The sequence below is a fragment of the Prorops nasuta genome, unplaced genomic scaffold, assembly GCF_024137725.1.
Source record: "Prorops nasuta isolate Cenicafe-Biocafe unplaced genomic scaffold, Cenicafe_Pnas_1.2 PNAS00006, whole genome shotgun sequence".
NCBI lineage: Eukaryota > Metazoa > Arthropoda > Insecta > Hymenoptera > Bethylidae > Prorops > Prorops nasuta.
In genome coordinates, this window is record NW_027116803.1 from 5848014 (window position 1) to 5868297 (window position 20284).

Genomic DNA, 20284 nt, shown 5'->3' on the forward strand with positions numbered 1-20284 from the left:
CAGTCGCTGACAAACTTGCGAATTACCCACTAGTCGAGTGGCCGTGCAACGCGTTTCACATCCCCCCCCCCCTCTCACTCTCTTTAAGCACTTTTAATGAACCGGCAGAATTTCTGCTGACTAACATACAGACGCTCCCGGAGACTCTGCAAAGTCTCTTTAAGAAGTCGATGCACTCTCCGAGAGCTTACATCCGAACTCGAGAAAATCAAGCTGCTGAGTAAACGCGGGTAAACTCTGTTCACGCTCCTCTTTCAAGCACGAATAAAAAGCAACGTTGAAATATCCACTTTGATTTATGGATTTGTAAATTATTTCCGTGTTTTTAATGAATACGGTCGCCGGATTTTTTCAGAGAATTTTTTGGCTCTGCCAGGAGGTTTAAACTGGAATGCATTATGGTTTGTATAGTTGTATTCATGGTGAAACTGTGGTAATAATCGCATTAAGAGGAAAATCAGGCTGTGCAGTTACAAAGGGTGCTTCGATTCGACTGTTAATCGTTCAGGCGTTGCACGGCCGTTGGTACCGCCAATGGATATCGAACCAATCGACTTTCAAAAGCTCCCAGTCATTTTCAATGGATAACGCGTCCGTCCGACCAATCGATGCCCGCGAATTTTTGCTCCGTCATTCGATCGTTACAACCATTAAGCGCGAAAATACATCCGAGATTATTTTTCGCGTACAGAAAATCGCCACTCACGTCAATATACGACTCGACGCATTATTCCCTAAACTCTTGCCGAGACTCGATGTATATTCGCAGAAATTGATTCGAGCTTATAAACGTGCGAATTTTTCTCCTCGCTTTTCACGATACGTTATACTTTTGAATCTTTCGTTCAAGTGGGAATTGTAAAGTGTATTTCATATAGGCGAGCGGGACTGCGAAAGATCGAAACTGCTTGCAGAATTACGTCGAATTGTTAAGAAGCTCCCCTTTTTGCCAAAGCCAATTAAAGTTGGCTTTTTCAACAGTTCTCGTGGAACACCTTTTAATACTTTTTCCACTCTCTTTCAATGCACTTTTATCGCTTTAGAATTCTTCCGTTCGATCGACTTACTCTTCGTATTTTCTCTTCCTTTCATCCGCGCTTAACTCGAAGAAAGCTATTCAATCACAACCTTATCTACCTTGAGAATCGATCATTGTACGAATTCAAACATTTCTCAATGTGGTATTTGCAGAATTAGACAACGTTTGCTAAGCTTCGAGTGTGAGCAGTCGGTGCGTGCATTGCAGTCGATGAATGTAATTTGTACAGATGAGTTTTTAACTCGCATCGTATCTTGGCTCATTGATATCGATTGGTAGGAATATTTTAATAAACCAGCCGAGACGACTGTTCGGCTTATGTTGAAGATATAACATTCGGTCAAGTAGAATTCGAGCAAACTTTCGATGCTTGGAATGCCATTTGAATAAAGCAACTCGAGCAACGGTTCAGCCACATGCAGTCATCGACAGCTGACTCACCTCTGCTTCATTCTTCCATCGATCGTCGATCTCTCAGTCTGCGAATCTCTTTTTAAAGACCTTTGCACGATTCAATGATAAAATCGGATCCATCGAAAAATAAAATTGTCAATTGTCTGTGGGTGTGTGTGCGTGTGTTAATGGTTCGATCTACACAAATGAAATAATAATAAAAATAATGTCGAGAGAATTTTTATTGATTTTGTGCAGTGATGAAGTAGATCATCCAATAATCCCAAACTATATAGGAGATTTATTAAATGGACCACTTTCGAATCTGGTTGGAATCTGTCTATGACAAACGATGGCGATTTAACATTGAAGCAATATTCAGGGATACATATACACTATAAGGTATAATTTGCGGTGAGTGGTTGCAGGGAACGTCGAATGGATTTCAACCGTAGGTCGTTTATTTAATCGTTTGAGAGAACTTTGTACACGTATTTGAAAATATATCTTGGCTGGCAAAGTTTGGAACGGGACTCGTGGAGTATGCGTGCGTGCAACACTTTAAATAAGAAGCGGTTAAGATAAAGCTGAGAGTTATTATAGCCACGAATATTAGAATATCTCTACGGAGACTCGTGAAAGGCTTCGTGCAGTTGCTTCATGTTCGATTTACGATCTTTCACTAATCTGGTTTGATTGTCCTTTTCGTTCCTGCTCGAGCAATTTTTCCAAAGGAGACCTTTAAAGGCTGGTGGCACGCGTTTCGTTGGAATGCCAACTGTCTCGTGACGTCCGCGAGATAAGCCTGAAGATTTCCGTCAAATTATGCAAATTAGAGATCTCCGCCCAGTTGGAATCCTCGGTAATTGAAGCACACGGAAGTATTTCTAGATAAACCATTGAACGTTTGCTGCAAGAATAGCCTGCACCAAACATGCACGTCCATAACCAATAATTTCTTCATAGATCTTCCCTAAAGATACACGATCAATCCCGATCGATGACTCCGAGTCGAATTTCTTTTACTTGAAAACAGCTTTTTGCAGCCTTCGCATCCTAACATTAATAAGAAGATTCAGTATTTTGTTTTCCTTGTTTTAAAATTCCTTAGAAAGTAACGAGTGTAAATATAGAAATCTGGCTGCGTTGAACTGATAATTTTTGCAATGTCCAACTCTGCGAGAGGTGCACAGTTTTGAAAAGGTACAAGGACCAATAAAAACTGAGCTTAAAGGTGGTCCGGATTTATAGCGGCAGTGCACGGCTGGCGGCCCCACAGTCAACGAGCAGCTTTACTTTCAGAAAGAAAGTTCCTTTCGACGTACACATCATACCATGAAGCAAGCAGCGCGAGGCAAGGCAAGGCAAGGCTTTTTTCGTCTTTCCAGCACTGGCCTGGGGACGGCCATGAAATTACGCATTGCTCCAGGCGCGCACCAAAACTCTCCTCAAACTTATATCGCTTTCCACTTGAAATTCGAACGATTGCATCTATTTTCAACGAACGCTTACGAGCTAACCACGTGCAGACAATAAATACTAACTGCCCCTCCGAGTCATCGACCTTCCTATCCAACAACTCTCCTGTACTATACATTGCCGTTCTCCACCTGCGACAAAACTTTAAGATTGCTTTCGGAAAATTGGTGTTTCGTGGAGAAAAAGCGAAAGGGCCTTTTAACTCGCGCAATTTCGAGAAAACATTTACGAGCGATTCCGCGGCACTTTTCGTCATAATACGTCGGGGGATCGGGCGCAAATGAGAGGACGGTGCGAGAGTTAACGGGCTGCCTTTTATGGCAGCCAATTACCCGCTGCGAGCGGAGAATATGCATAGATGAATGTCGCAGTCGCACACGTGAGCAAACCAGCATTCAACAAGCAGCTATTATTCCTCTACCCTCTGCAGCCTCGATCGTCAAAATCCAGAATCACACACCTATATACATACATCGAGCATCCTGCCTCGACATCCACTTTGTATATATATATATAATCTGGATCCTGGTCGAACAATAAGTGTCTCTGGTCTCGAAATGATTGAAAGTTTCTCGTTGGGAATAATAAGCGGGAGGATCGTGGAGCGTTTAAACGAGGCGAGCGTGAAAATCGAAGGAGAAGAATAAAGGCTAAAAGGATTGTCAGAGGTCAGAGACGAGGGGCTAGTGTCCGGCTTCCTCTTCAGGGTTAATCGCGAGGCCTCGATCGCGTGGGATGATTGTTGGGAAGGAGCAAAGCGAGGGATCGCAGGAAAAGCACAATAAGGGCATGACCAATGAATTTTAATATACGAAAAGACGAGATCGAAGACGAGTTATCGATTTATTCGCGCGCGCGCGTGCGACTGTTAAGGGAGAAAGTGCAGACTGAAGGAATTTCTAATGAGGCAGACGCAGTCTCACGTGGGAGTTATCCCATTTGGCACGCAGCGAGTCTCGCGACGGCGGCATATGGGCGATATGCGAATCTACCAAATCCATTAGAGGAAGAGGGACAGTGCGCGGTGGCGCGGAGATGCTAGATGAGACCGTAACTCAGTCTGCCAGAACTTTCCGCGACCTCTGCGAAATTTGAATTTAAAGCGACTCGGAATGGTCGACGATCAAACGGTCTGGCGCGGACGAATTAGCTCGTCCCAGACTAAAACCAACCTCTCGCTTCCCATTACGTCGACGAGCCCTTGGTCGTTCTTCCCATTCGACTGTTCCTCTCTGGAAAAGCCGAATCCGTGGCCCACCACCTTTCAACGCCAAAAATATTCTCACACCAGACACGAAACCCCCTAAAATCCTACCGCCACGTAATCGTCCTTCCAGGGTTACGTACTGCAAAATGTATCTATTTGTACGAGTGATTCGAGTAAACAGACGAGTTTTCCTCCATGCACCGGAGAACCCAAACTCTCCATTGCGGACAAAGTATTCCAACGCCAGACACGAATAGTCCAAAGTCTCACCGCTGCTCGAGCTATCTCTCTTCCTCCTATATAGCTGCTCTTACTTAGTAATTACTGCAAAACGTGTATCTTTGTGGAAGCGATTAAGGGGAGAAATTTAATCGTACTAATCGCGCAAGGATAATTTTACGGAATTTATGAGCGTCGTTGCCGTGATACGGAGGTGGAAATTGAGGCAGGAGTTGTATATGGTAAAAGTCATAAAGGTAGTCCGGTGTTGGTGGGATAGAGTGTGAAATGGAATCGGATAGGAAAGAATGGAGTGCTTGTCGAAGCGTGACGTGCCGTGGAACAGTGGTTCAAAGAGGGTGAGGAGGAGGGTTGTAGGAAAAATTCTCTCTAGCAAAAGGGCGGAAGAGGGAAAATACTAATCGAAAGGGTGGAGGGAGGGTGTATAAAGGGAGGTTTTGAACAGAAAGAGGGAAAAGGGAGAGGAAAGGAAGGAAAAATTGGACGTAATGGAGCAACGGAGCATCGTCGTCGGCTGCCCGGACTGCTCGGAGTCGATCGGCCGTAATTTACGCGTTGCGTGGAACAAATAGTTCTCCCTGGGATAAGGACCCTAGTGCAAACACATCCCAGGCGAATAACGCTCGCAGCCGGACATTATCGTCGACCACCGTCTTGTCTTTAACCCCCCACCCCCCAACCACCTTTCTCTTTTTCCACCTCGTCCACTTCTCCTTTTTCTCCTCTTTTATATATATGGTATAGTACACCCACACACACGCGCGCACACATAGGAGACCACCGTCTTGTCCTCGAGCCCTTTTCCTCTCTCTTCACCCCCTCCCCTCGTCATTGTTTTATCACCCGCCTCCCCCCCTGTACCCCATAGCACATCCCATACTCTTCCCCCTCTCGCTATTCGTTCCAGAACCGACTCTGTAATTTCTTCCCATGCGCTATCGCCGATCAACATTCCCTTCCTATTCTCTCGCACACATTGCGTTATGGTGTTCTCTATACCCCCGACTCATCTTCTCCCTCACCACCGACTTTTTCCACTCGTAGCCTACCGCTTTGCACCGAGCACAATTTCTTATACCCAACCCTCACCTGGACTCACCACCCAATTACCAGTGACGCTGTTCTCTCGAACAACCACCAGCGAGACTCCATTATATTTTCTCTGTTAAATAAACACATAAAATTTTCTTCAAGATTTCCACTCGCTTCTCTCCCTCGTGTTCGGAATTAAACGAAGGATTATTCTTGCAGAATTTAGTTGGAGAGGCTGTTATCCGTACGCTTTGAGATGTTATTTCGCCTGGAGTAGGCTTCCCCGGTGAGAATCCTCCCCCGTGCACGTAGGAAGGTGTAATTTCACGTTCGATCGGGCTTCAAGGACAAAAAGCGACCAGCGAGATTCTCCTCTCGGATTAAGTGGACAACGGCGCAGCTAACTTCTACCGGAGGATAAGCGAGGAACCGCTCTCTTGGCTTCTCTATACCAGAAACAACCCACTTCCGACTCTCCGGCTATTTGCACGCGAGGAAAACCTTCCTCTTTTCTTGTCCTCCTCAGCTTCTCTCTTAACGCTACTCTCTAACAGAAAATCTACCCGTCCGATCGAGCGCTCTAAAAACTTTATGCTTATTTATTCCTCTCTACCCAGCTTAATGCTCCTTATTCCAAGCTGAACTTTTTATTTCATTCTATTCTTATACGACATTTATTCATGAATATCGTTCCAGCGACGTTTTATACTTGATTGTAAATAATGATTAGATAAAATGTATTTGAAGACGATATATAGCGTCTGTTTTGTTGAAACGGCATATATATACTATACGTTCGTTCGATGATTCTTATTCGGCTTGAGATGTCTGAATTAACGCACGTACAGCGAGGGGTGAGTAATGACACGCACAGAGGTCGTGCGAAATTGGGATTGAAATATTTGCCGGAGAACGGAGATGGGGGAAGGTTGTTGAGGTAACAATCTTGGCTAGTGTGTCTGGTCGGCTGCAAACAATTTTATCGTGACGTGATTCATCGTTTGGTATTGTCGCAAGGTGATTCAAGCGCTGGCTTCCTGCTGCTCAGCCAACACTCGGAAGCCGATAAGCTTCCACCCACGCATACGAACAAGCCAATCCTGTACACCCTGTACAAGTGCATAAATACTAGGACCTTCGAGTCTGGAACATTCACCCAATCGCGATATCGTTTACCTCGCAAACCTCCTCATTTTTTGAATGAACGCGTTGAATATATTTCATCTAAAAAATTAAACCGTTCTCCGTTATCGACTAACGAGCCTCTTTCTATTATACGTCAGGGATTAAGGAAATTGATAGCGAATATTTTAAGGACTGCGAATAAAGGCTATATCTTTCTTTTCATACTCAACAAAGAAAAGAATTTAATAGCCATTAAATGGTTCAATAAAATAACAAAATCTACCACAATAAACAGTAGTATTTTAATCAGTACATTATTATATTTATTATTTCTCGAACAAACCTGTTTCATAAATTTCAAGGATATATTCATCACGAGCCATACGTTTATAGCCACTGTTACTCAATATTACGAACCATATATTTCCCAGTGCAGCATATGCGATCTGTCAATTTAGGTAGGGAAATAAAAAATAAGAAGGGGATCTCAGATACGAAGGTAAATCGAGCTGGTTGGTGTCAAGTACAATTTGGTCCATGCAATTGCATCTTTCGTGACACGATAGTCGATAGGGAATAGAAATTTCTTCGCTGGATATCCGCGCAATGTTCCATCCGGCAGCCCTTTGTGCGCCCTGTCGTCATTGTAAACCGACAATGCGATAAGGTACTTGGTAAGATCGCTGCACCCACAGCTCTCGATAACCTGATCTACACCCCCCCCCCCCCCCTCTTCGCCATTCAATGCAATCGAACCTGCATAACCATTCAACGCTAGCTATACCTGCGAACACGGAACCAACCACCTTCCTTTATCTCCCATTGTCCCAAAATCGATTGAAACAGAAAAGAAACTTTATTATACTACCCACCCAACATCGAAAGAAAATTATTACTCTCCCAGAAATTTCAATCCATTACCCAATTGCTCCAAATTAATTTTACAAGAGAAAATTGAACAATATATATATATATATATATAGTCAATCAAACACAATTTTTAACGAGCGTCTTTATTCTGTATGTTGCAGGTACGTATCAATGGGCAACCTAGAAATTATATATCACTGATAAATCAATTTTTAAGTGAGTATAAGCAGCAATTAGTTTCTAACGAAGACCAATTAAGAATCCGTATCGAATCGGCTCGTACACCTATTTAATTTCATCCGTTCTCCCGTAGGATCGTATTAGACGCGCGCAATCTCATCCAGATCGAGAATTAGTGGCCTGCTTCAAATTACCTCTGATTGCATCCTGACTGATCTAATTAACAAAGCTCCATTATTGTCTATCCACGATTCGATAAATCATTATTGCTGCGGTCATCTACGACAATTGCTATAGGCTTTCTCCAATTTTCTTCGTACATAAAAATATATACAGTGTAAATAAAAACCAGAAGAAAAATATATTCCTCGGTGAATGCGAAGGGAGGGAAGCTGGGCCCAGCTATTCTCCAGTATAGTGTGTCGCAGGGTTATCGCTAGAGTCGATTGGTGACGGTTTGATTTATCGAGAGTGATAAAGCTCATAGTGCGTGCGGCTCGTGGTGATCGTGCGGTGGGTATACGCGCTTCAGAGACGTCATTGTGCCACGGGCTATCATGTCGCTGCAATTAATCGAGTCTGATTGCACCCTGATGGCTTCGAAAGCTCTCTCGCAACTCGCCTCTACCAAATTCACCAGACCTGGCTACCTCACTTTCGAGCCTTCAACCACCCAGAATCTAATTACAATAAATTGAATCCTTGTATTAAAACATTCCCTTTACACCTTGCATCTCGTTACACCGAAATTTTTGCTAATTTCAATTGGAGGTTCTCCAACGACTTTGTACGCGAGAAATTGTTTATTTTTCAGTGGACTCTGTCGAGGAAGTCTCTTCATCAGGAAACAGCGAATGGAGAACGATTGGTGTATCGGATTATAAGTTGAAGGTTGATCTTTCGATGTGCTCGCGCATTAATCTCGTTATCTTCTCAAGCGTTTCTCGGGGCGTCCCAACGACGTCGATAATTCACTTTCCACCAACACCAACGTCTCCGGCTACGACTACGATTACGGTTTTGTCTCTGGTTCTGAGACTGTTGCTGGAAAAGACCTCGACGAGCCCTTCGCATGCCCACGAGTACTTTCCGTCCAGGCAAGACCGCTCCCTCCGTTCATACCGCGTATATCTTGCTCCGAGTCATCCACCACCTGCCTTAATCCTGCAAAGACCAGATACGAAATGCCCTTTCAATAAACCCCCCCCCCCCCCCCCTCCCATCCACCTCTCTTTTACAAACCTCCAGAAAATAGGTCCTTTGAGTCATTTACTCTCCGCACACCTATTTGTTTCTAAATTTATGCGAAGCGCCATCTTTTTAGGCTCGAACGAGCGAGCAAAGGGTTTCCTAAAAAGCACGCGCGTTTGTCACGATAAGGGACGCTTTTTACAGGGGTTAAACGTGCAATAGGGACATTGGATAAACTTTCCTTATTCCGCAATACGGTTCCCACCCCCTAACGAAACATTTGTACTGATAAAATAACGAGGGCGTTGGAATTTCGCAGAACCAGCTGCTATGCTCGCATATTTCGCTTTCTAATCCTTTTTTCCTTCACCTTGGCTGCATTCCATTCGGTAAGTATATATATATATATATATACACCGGAAACGTAAAAATATAAATTTTCTCCTACTTAAAAGTGAAATGTCACCGTGAAAATTTCTCTTGATTGCTTTTCACTCGACTATTATATTTAATCGATGATTATACTATACCATAAACGTCTATACTAAGCTAGAATACTTCAATCTGGAAGAATTACGTTCAGTATGAAATCAGAGTATTATTTCTGTGACGCACAAATGAATTGGTAGGTTTTTTTTTTAATTAAAGAAGGTCGTGGAATAAATTGTTAAAGCTTGAAATAAATTAACGAGTGTTAGGAGCTTTTGGGCTTTATTGGAGGAAAGGATACAGCGGCGAGTCGATATAGTCCTGCCGGTAGGATTTTCCTGGTAATTGGCGCTGTACTAAAAAGGAGCGTCGAATGTAAATGGGTAAATGAAGCTCCGCATGGTAGCGTAGTTCGGGTCTGCGGAAACAAAATAATTAGGGCAGGCGGCCCGAGGCGGCCTGGCGGGTGGGGCGGGCGGGGCAAAGGGTAGCAGCGATGCCAGCGATGCGCGCCGCCAGGACCAAAAGGAACGGGAAAAAGGGAAGGGGAGAGGGAACGTTTCAACGCGTTGCCTAATCGCGTAAACTGTCCCCCCTGATCTGAAAATTCGCTTGCCATTCTTCCCACCGATTATCCCTGCGTTCATCGAAATCACGTGCCGGAACAACGACGTTTTACGCTAATTTTCTTTCGCAATGTAGATAGGCACTGTCTACCCAGAGCTACCCCTCTCGTCTCGCTAATCTCTTTTAAATGATACACTCGAAACTCTCTCGTCAATCTATGTCACAAATGAGCAAAGCTGCTTTGATCTACTTTGATATTAAACTTGATTCATTTTTTAAATAAAACCTGTCGAGGAACGTAAGCCATATATAACGCAGTACCTCTCTGCGTTCGTTATACTTTCAAGAGCATGCGAAGCGTCGTTGATTTACGAGGTCAAGTCCACTAGAGTTTATTGACCCCGAGATTTGCTTAATGAGAATAACCGAGCTCGAGAGTTTCGAGATAGGCTTACAAAAATTTACACAAGAACACTGCAGCTATATTGTTGGAAGGTGTCAGGATGAGCCTCTGTGGGACGTTTCTTATTCCAGGGAAAAGGACTGGGTTTGCAATGGACCTTGAACTCTCGTCAATAACTCGTGATTTGGTTGCTTTGGGAATTTATCGTTTTGCGTTAAAGTTTAAAGGAAGTGGAAGCTCGGAGTCTGGCAGTAGGTGAGTTGAGAATGAGAAAGTGTAGAGCGAGAGGATGAATAAGAGGGAGGGGGAAGGAAGACGAGGGATGAAGAGGGATGGAAAGGGATGGAAGGTAAGAAGACGGATCGCCATGTAATTTGGCGTCTGATAGTGTCGGCGAGCCACGAAAAGGGGGAGCGGGGCAGAGAAGGGTCTCCCGTGGTGAAGAGTCTTGAGTGGAAAAAAGGAGAAGCTCCTTCGGTGCAGCTGGCCATAAACGGAAGCGCGAACTGCGAACTGCGACCTGCTCCTTTTAACGGCTCAGACGACAAGACTAAATTATGTTACGTCTCGCAGCAGCAGACTCCTAAACTTTTGCGCTCAACTGGATTTAAGGATACGCGATTTCATTTGAATAACCATCCCGATGAAAATATCACTCCTGCTCTCCTAATTAAAAAACAATTCTCTTTTGATGAAAATTCAAAGGACTTGGTGATGCTGGGAGAGAAATTAATGGAGGAAGGGACAATTTTTTAATGTTCACAACGTCTTTTCTTACACACACTCAACTCATAAAATAATATGTTTATTATAGAACAAATAATGTTAAGAATACCAATAGGAATTTTTCTGTACAGTGTACTATAAAAAAGTTATTATAAAGATTAATAATTCTTTGATTCAAGACTTCGTATTGCTAAAACTACCTGATCCCTATTGATTAGACATCGTTTATGCAATTCAGACTAATAGAAATTTTCAAAATAAGCAATTTTTAATTCGGAATAACATTGCAATTAACGACTAGAGAACAAAAATTGTATTTTAATATTAAAATCATCTGCTATATACTAATAGTACATGAATCTGTAGGTTTGGCATGAATCAAACGTACACCTTGTGTTCAGCAATTTTACTTATTATCGTATTGCAATAATTACACAGTGAATTTTCGCTTGGATCTCAGCAATATTATCAGACTATACGAAAGAATCTGGCAAAGTTTGAGGAAGGAAAGAAGAAGCTGTTGAAGATGCTTTAATAAAGCCGACCACCGTGAAGCGACTCTGCCATTTCTCGCAGCATGACCGTCATATTATGACGAAGACCAATAAGAGGATTATAACTGGATGTTATTTTTCCTCGAGGCGGCGCGTCCTCTGTGCGTTTGTCGTAAAATTCAGCGAGAAAAAGAGCCTCCACGTGTAATTGCGATTTGTTGCGCGGCAAATTCGAAAAGAAAGCGGCTTTGCTCTCTCATTATTTACGATCAGTCAACTATTCCGGTCGTGGCAATCCTGCCACCGCCACTAATTACGTTTTTAACCATCCGACGAGATACTGCGAAACTTCCTTTTAATTTGCTAGTAATTGATTAGCGACTAACCAGCTTCGTTATCGATACGCGTATCTTCGGTATATTTAATTTCAATCAGGCAGCTTGCAACTGTCAAAATGAAAACAATATATCTTTAATTATAATTTCGCATAAAATTACCACGTATAAAGCTCGTGGATTTTTATTTATATTGATAATAAAAAGCAAACTCCTGTTACTGGAAACTCGTTAACTAAAAATATACAAGCTTTTCTTTTTTTTTTTAAGTTGGCAAAAGCATAGACGGTGGAGGATAAATATAGTAGCCGCGTTGATATAAAAATTGGATAAATATTATTTTAGAAGAGTTTTCACATTGAAAGAGAGTCTTTTTCAAAGCAGACGATATTGCGTAAGAAAGAAAATATATCTAACTGACGGATGATAAATATTCTCTCCTATTGTTTCGTGGTCGGTAGACGGCTATCCTCATAATCGTATCCGGTCCCAAGTATCTCCGCGTGGTTATTAAAACAATTTTAATCAAAGCGAGCTTCCGCCCAGCCACTCGTTACGGCCACCCGCTCTTTTGTGACTCACGGAACAAAAGGGACCTCATCGATAACTTTCCCTTTCGAATATTCGTTCTTCTTCAAGACATAATTTGCTCTCTTTGACACACGACCCCCCCCCCCCCCTCCCTTGCATTATTAACAATAGTTAAAAAATAACGATAGAGCACAAATACAAAAAAAAAGCAATATTTAGTGGGTATAACGTGGAAAATCTGGATTCAGTAGTCTTGTTTGTAGCATGAAAATAATCAAGGTAAGATGGAAGGAGATAATGCAAAGCCGGCCTTTCAAAAATAATTGAATTTCACGAAGCGCTTTTAGAGCTTTCCTTCCTTCATCTCTGTATCTCTAATACAAGGAGATTCTCCGCTGATAATACAAGCTCCGAAATTCCAGGGAAGCAACGGCAATTTCGCTGATTAAAATTGGCATTAAATCGCTTTAGGCCGATCTAGGCCGGTGGAAATGTATTAAGAGGCCCGTTAAGTACGAGGTATTCGAGAGTTAAAAGAAGGGATCCCCCCCCCCCCCCCCACTCTGCTAAGAATTAAGAATAATTAATAACGAAAATTGAACGAGAGGTTTGTCCGGGGCGGAAGTCCTAACGCGTTCCACGAACTTGTAGCAGAGGGACTCATCTCGTGGCTTGGCAAAAGATTCATTCAACCTCTCAATGATTTCGTCGAATGAACGAAATTGGCCAATAGAGAAACTTCCTATTCTCCACTGGACAAAGCCCTCCTTTGTTACATAAGAACTGTGTTCTAACAATAACACATAGAAATTATACAGGTAAATTCACTGGAATAATAGATTCCTTGCTGCAATACCAAGAAGTAGACGTATCGCGAATAAAATAAAATTTGCACATTTAACAGAATTCGAGGCAGCACAATGCTGAATAAAACTCTTTATTAAAACGTAATCTCTCATCTTCCGCGTAACAAAGAACCGTGGCGACAAAATAGATGTACTCTGATGAATTATTTTAAATGAAAAGCCCTCTGCTCTTGATGTACGGTATAATCGTATATTAATTACAATTTCGGAAAACTAAGAGATTTTCACGTTGATGCGAAACACGAGAGACGTGGGTGAATGCAACAGGACGTTTTAATTGTTCGACGATCAAAGTAACACAAGGAAGGACGATACAGAGGGATAAAACTATGCTGTAAGAGATTTTTAGCGAGTATCGTGTAATGAAATTCATTGAGGTGAGATTGAGTGCACGATCGTCGAAGGATCACTTTGCTCGGAGCAGCATTTACGATCGACAGTTTGAATGAAAATGCTCGCCGACAATGGAATTTGGTTCGTTGTGGTGGTGGAGCACGCTCGAGAGTGCAGTGGTACAGAGAGGGAGTCAGAAAGAGGGGGGGGGGGTGGCAGTATTTAAAGTTAATGCGGTGTAACAGATTTCTGAGCGAGGAGCTCGCTTGCAATAACAAACGAATATTCACGCCGTTTATCGACGCGATCCTCGGCTTGCAAATCAGTGCGATGCCGAGAGAGCACGGAGATTAAAGACGTTTCTCTCTCTAGTTATTTCTCCACCATGCAATTTGCCAATTCGATCGTCCACTTCCTCCGTCCACCCTCTCAATCCTCTCTCGTCAAGGCCAAAGATAACCATCCCACAAAACATCCTAATTCGAAGCAAACGATCTGCATCGAACAAATTCAAGAACCAATTCGATCGATTGATACTGCTGCACGAGTGTGATCGATGACAGATCTAATTTTAAAGATCCAGAAGCGACTGGCAAGTATTTCGTAGCTGCTCGTAGTAAATCGTGTTGGAGTCTAGCGAGAGTCGCACGTATCATTCTTATCAAAATAATGCGAAATTTTGCACGATACGCGAAGGTCTATGTATGTTCAGATTGAAATTCGAACTCGTTAAATCATAATGCAGTTACGACGTCACGCTTACCAGCAAGTTGAGGTCACGCTGATCAAATTTCAGTCGGAAGTAGATGCGAGCCGTTGACGATCTGCTCGAGTCGTTTTATGCATATGGCTCAAAATAAACACAGTAGTGAATTTATAAACGGTTCGTGCAAAGTGAGGCTCGGCCAAGTTTGTTTCTGTACCTACTGTGTTTATTTTGGAGATCGTATCTCGTAGTTGTATTTTTACGTTTGTCGCGAGATAAAGAGGGTGGGTGGGGGAGAAAGGAGGGAGGTACAATCGATTGCGATTAGACTGATGAGAAGGGAGAGTGGAAATTTTTGCACGTGTACTCATTGGGAGAAAAAGCAAATGGAGGTGCTAGTTGGGAAGAGAATAGGTCGTGGTACAGAGGGGGGACTCGCTTTGAAGTAGATTAGAGTGAGCGTGGCTCAGACGGCTGGCGGATATTGGGCAAAACGTCACGTGCACCCTGGTGGGACTAGCAACCCCCGTGCTTCCGTGTCCCACACTGGATTGTTTTGATTGACAGGAACAAATACAAACTCCTGTCGATCCACGGGGACATTCACTTATTCAGTCATGTTCAACAATCACCCCCCCCCCCCATCCCCACCTTTATCATTCTACTCTCTTTTAGCCTGGTCAGAAACGAATACTTCTTCTTCTTCTACTTCCAGACCATCCACCCCATAGAAATTCCAAATGACCCTACTTGGACCGAATTTCTCTCCTTTCGAAATCCATTTAATTTTCTACTCGCAAGCTAGCCATTTCAAGTATTTACGATATTTAAAATATTATTGCCACTTAAGCCACTTTCCAAAGTACGTTTTAAAATAATATAAAGCCTTTCGGGAAAGCAATAAGGTTTTTCAATTAGTGAAAACGTCTGAGGGGGATAAAGCCCTCGTAAAAGGTTTTTAATACCAACTGTTTCATGATTTTCGTGGGTTCTTTTTTTAAAGAGATCCCGGCATTTTCAATATTTGCTCACAACTAGCGATCAAGTAAACAGAGCAAATATTATCGAGACTCGGAATCATCATCCCATAGGAAAAATAGCCGCGCGTTCCAATCAATAGTTCCACGCGAAAGAGCCGAAAGTGTAGAATTGGAAGCTTTTAAAGCTCCGTCAGCGGATATTATGGTCTCAAAGGAACGCCACTTCCGCAGTGGTATCACGAACTGAAATTCAAACGAGATCTGGCAAGTCGGAAATGAAAAGCTCGCAATGAACACGCGTCGACTTTGAAAAGAGCCATTTTATTAACTCGCGACGAAATCTTGTTCGCTTTTGCCCTGCAGTCGCAACAACTTTATACGGCTTTAATTTGCAAGAAACCGATAGAAGGTATTATTTACAGGTATTTCAACATGCGGATGATGCAAATGTTGCGTTTCTCCGTATAGACTCTGAGAGAAAAATATAAGAGTTCCTTCCAGATAAAAGATTTTCATGGAAAAATGTTGAATGGCATTCGTGATAGGTGACGGATTGCGGTTTGTGCAGCGGTATTAATAATTCGCCGGTATTGTGGAATGGTTGGTTGTACTTATTTGCGCGTGGTCCTGAGGGAAAAGGCGATGGCGGCGGCGGCGGTGGATAGAGGACAGATGAGAGAAACAGGTATCCAGCATGTTGCGTTGCTCCCTTCGGAATCACTCACGAGGCACGCTTGTTCGGCCATCTGTCGTTGTCGGGAGATAAAGCGAAAAGAAGAACGCGGGGATTCCCTGTTTTGGCTCTCCTCTGATCCATGCCATTCTTCCTTCAGCTCCGTTCTCTTCCTCGCTGCCTTATGTCTAAGTTTGCCAACAAATGCTAACCCATCAAATGGGGATGCTCCTCTTGTACACCCCATTCATAATTTCCCTCCTTTCCTTCCTTCGTTTACCCAAACATTAAAACACTCTAATAGCTCCATTACTCATTATAGCCATAACTTTTAATCACTGCTTCGATAAGGGAACTCTTCTGCCGCTTCCTGTTTTCTCCTTTATATTTCGTATTTTTCGGTCGACAGGCCCTACGAACAGTCGTTACTCGGAAGATTCTGGAGCGAGGCTTGCCAACTGAGGGCCGTTTAATTGGGAGGGAAAGCGCTGCTAGTCTCGGAACACCCTTTGTAGGGATCAAGGCATTACGTCAGGACGCCATTGTTGCTACGACGCCATTGTCATTCGCGCTACCCCATTGCTTGTCGACCGGAAGTCGCGGGCCCTCCACCAGAAAATCTCAGGGATCGCCCTTAATAGCCAAGATTTTACTTCTTTCCCATATTTCATCCGTCGACGATTCCTTTCTTACGACACTGTATCCACGAGCAGTTAAATGTATATTAAAAATTCTGTTTTTTTTTTTCTTCTAATTTATACAGAGTACAATTTAGGTCAGATTTAATGATAAAGACTCGTATATAAAATCTTGACGCTGGATAAAACGAATCAATGGGACATCGAATGATGGATAATATTTAAGGATTGCGATGAATAGGAGTTTCACTCGCCAAATTGATTTTCTACTACAGTGTGTGGAGTCAGAATTCATGCTATCGTTCATCCAATCGGCTCGTTTTCTTTTTATGACTTGCATCCCCTCTCGTGGAAGTCTGTCAGCCGGCTGACAGTTTGACAAAGGCTGACCGTCAGAGAATTCGCCACTGACGAGTTCCGACAATAATTTCCCCGCCCTACTCGCGTCACGCTCTTGTGATCCCACTTTCAAAAAATGCACCAACGCAGGGTCGAGCCGGGAGGACGAGGACCCACCGCGACCGAGTCAACTGCGGTAACCACTATGAACTTTAACACGTTGTTGAAATGTCAGTCGAATTTTTATTTTCCTGCTGTCCGTCCCCATCGATCAAACCCCGATGACCTTGTGAAAATATTTCTCCTCCGGCTTAACACGAACAACCCTCGATCCCATTTCGCGCGATCACAGGCAAATGATCTTGAATACGCGTGGCAGCATGTATATATATATATATATATACGATGATGATTCTCCAGCGAAACGTAAGAAAATCCATCGCGCCAATTATAAGTCGTGGATCGAATTATTTAACGGCAGTGGGTGAATGCAGCAACGCTCTATAAAAACAAGCTTTACGAGAAATATTTATCAAGTATAGCGCAGGAGTAATGGCTACATATTTTTTACGGGGCGTCGTAAATTATTTAAGAGCTTCCCGGAAGAATGATGCGAAGATCCAGCGTGACGAAGGCTTTCAGGCGGTAACGAGACATCGTTACTAGGAGGTTTTATGGAAATATTTGGCCGTGGCTGACAAGGAAGGCGAGTAAGAAGGCAGTGAGGCAGACAAGCTTGATGGATCACCCTCCACTTTGGACGATATGAAATTATTGCATCCCTGCAAATCTTGTCAAAGGAAGAAGAGTGTTGGGGCTAGAGCAAAACGATCTCTGACGGAGTAGGATGGACCGACTAATGTGGTTATGACGTCCCTCTGCCTAACGAAATTCCAATATATATATATACAAGTGTATGAATGTTCACATAGGCCTAGCACAAGCGAGATCGGCAATCCCCTGACTCGATCTCTTTCGTCTCTTTTCAATCCCCAGCCTTACACTCGAGCTCGCTAATGGCTAATCGCCCTAATTGCCAAGCTACAACTCTGTTCCAATGTTAAAGTCAACATCTGTCACGAGCATCGCCAAGCATATAGATAACTGTTTTACGGGATCTATTCTGGGTGAAGGGCCCCGTAAAAAGAATGGCTGCAGTAGATTTTCGGTATGCAGTTGCCGAGAAGAGAAGAGGTGAGCGAGCGACAGAGGAAGAAATCGTCGAGTCAGCTTAAAGCATCGAGCATAAAATACAGAGAAGATCCGCGTCTCAGTCTCGACATCAGTGAAATCGGAGAGTCGAGCGTTTTTCCCAAATTGTCGTATTACGGTATTCGAAAGTCGACTTGGTCTAATGACGAATAGCAGTGGAGAGAATAATACCATAGTTGGACGAGAGGTCTTTGTTGTAACGATATAAGAGGAGAGAAGAAAACTTTGAGTTTAAAGGGACGCAAAAAGAATTTGTGGAATTTTCTAGAAGAATTCGCCTTTCCATCGCAGTCTGGTTTTCTCGCTTTCCAGTAGATAAGGGTATGTATAGCCGGGCAAGAAAAGCAAAGTCAGCAACGAAATGCAAATTGCTTCCCTTCGCATGGTCTTGCCTCGACACTATTCGGTTCTATTCGGTTGGGTTCGGCTGAATCGCGACAATATCCTCCCACGGTGATCAACCGAGGATGACGAAGATCGCCTCCTTTGTACCCCTTGCTAACGTTCACCGTGAAATCCCACGGGAACCGCTCATTACACGAATCGGTGAATCATAATCTTCCTTCGAAACACCGAGAAACCTTCCGAAGCATGGAAAAGAAACCGACCGTCCATTACGTCCATTTAGAGTTATTTGCTCGCTGCCGGATATCCTCTTATCGATCGCCAATCAACCCTTGCACACTGCAAATCCAAAGTTTTATTTCAACGTCAACGCTCATAGTCATTTTCAACACTTTACTATACATGTTGTTTCCAATAGAAATTTCTGTAAGAATAAGACATTGGAAAGTGTGCTCAATTAAGGAAATAAATTTCGAACAATAATCTGTGTTATAATCACACAAATTTAAAGTAGAAATAATACATACTATATAATGTGTAGAAAACAACAACAGGTTATTAAGTTTGCAATAAATCTTTTGGATTAGCAGTGCAAATAATTCAAATCTACACTCTTTTCCAAGAAGACCGTTGATTGCACAATAACGAGGTGATTCGTTCTTCAAGATAGATCGCTATGATCATCCCTAAAAAATTAACAATGGATTTGTATAGAGGCTTGGTCGTTAAGTCGATTGACGTTTCAACGTGGTCGAGCCAGACCTATATAGGCAGGCAGAATCGCAACAATCCAAGTGCTGTTGATGAAAGACGATGGTTAGTTTATTTCCAACTCTCGCCAACTTCCCTGTCCAACATGAAGTATTGTTAGAAACGTTGAAGCGATCGGGAAGAAATTCAAGCCAAAAGGGAGTTGGAGTGAAATTCATGGACGGTCCCATTGAAAAAAGGTTGAAATCAGTGAGGGAAAATCTTACCTTTGAATAATATACAGGATCGAAGATAGCTCGAAAGTATGGTGTGCAAGGAGACGGTTGGGACTGTAGGCAATCGTTTCGTATCTTCTTCTCAACGCTTGTCAAGCCGATTCTGTATATTGCTTTAACGAAGAAGATCTTAGTCGGAGGCGCGCGAGCAGTCTAGACGTATTACGAGCAGCCTCGTATTTCACGCGGATGCGCGCATTTACATTCAACATCTGGGCTCCCTGAACAATGAGACCCTCCGTGCTGAAGCTCGTATAATAAGGCACCTGTACGTACCTCCTATTCTGCTTTGATACCGTCACAACGTACACTATAAATGTTGAAACTCCTAATTCTATTTTACGTTCTCCACACACAAATACGTAATTCACGATATACGTATTTACTTTTGACAATTTAAAATGTATTTAGCCTGAGAAAATCTCTCTTAAAGACCTTAATAGCTTTCGCTGTTAGTATTTATGTTGGTTCGACAATGAGAGAAAAAAGGAAACGTATAAGAAAATGGTCTCCCTTCGTATGATAATTCTTGGAGTGGAGCTTTGTCAGCAGAAATATTTGTCGGGTAATCAAGGAAGGGTGGATCGTAAAAAGCAAAAGGAAGCTTGATGCAAGCATGGGGAGGGGTGCCCTTTAATTTTGGAGAGCAGCTGGGAAGGAGAAGCCACGTTGCGAGATAGAGCATGACCCCGGTACACGCGGACCCGATATAGTGCAGGCTTTAATGGAGACTCGAGATAAGTTCACTGAAACTAACCGAAGGGCTCGTGTCTCGTGTCTTTATACCCTTCGACAAAAACATGGCAACTTTCTTGCAAGACCCCTGTGAAAAAGGTACCCATCCATCCAATGTAGACCTCATTGACCCTTTCTTATACAGTCTTCCTACTAATCGCCCTTAAACACTCCACGCCTAATAACAAATTGACTCCTTAACAAGTATTATATTGCAGTGCTGAGTAAAC

At 43.0% G+C, this 20284-nt stretch overlaps 1 protein-coding gene across 6 annotated transcripts in view; it reads left to right on the forward strand.

Annotated features, from left to right (window-relative positions):
• LOC136774426 (uncharacterized) overlaps window positions 1-20284 on the forward strand; it is a 219136-nt gene that overhangs the window by 116035 nt on the left and 82817 nt on the right. The gene's annotated exons all lie outside the window — the stretch shown is intronic.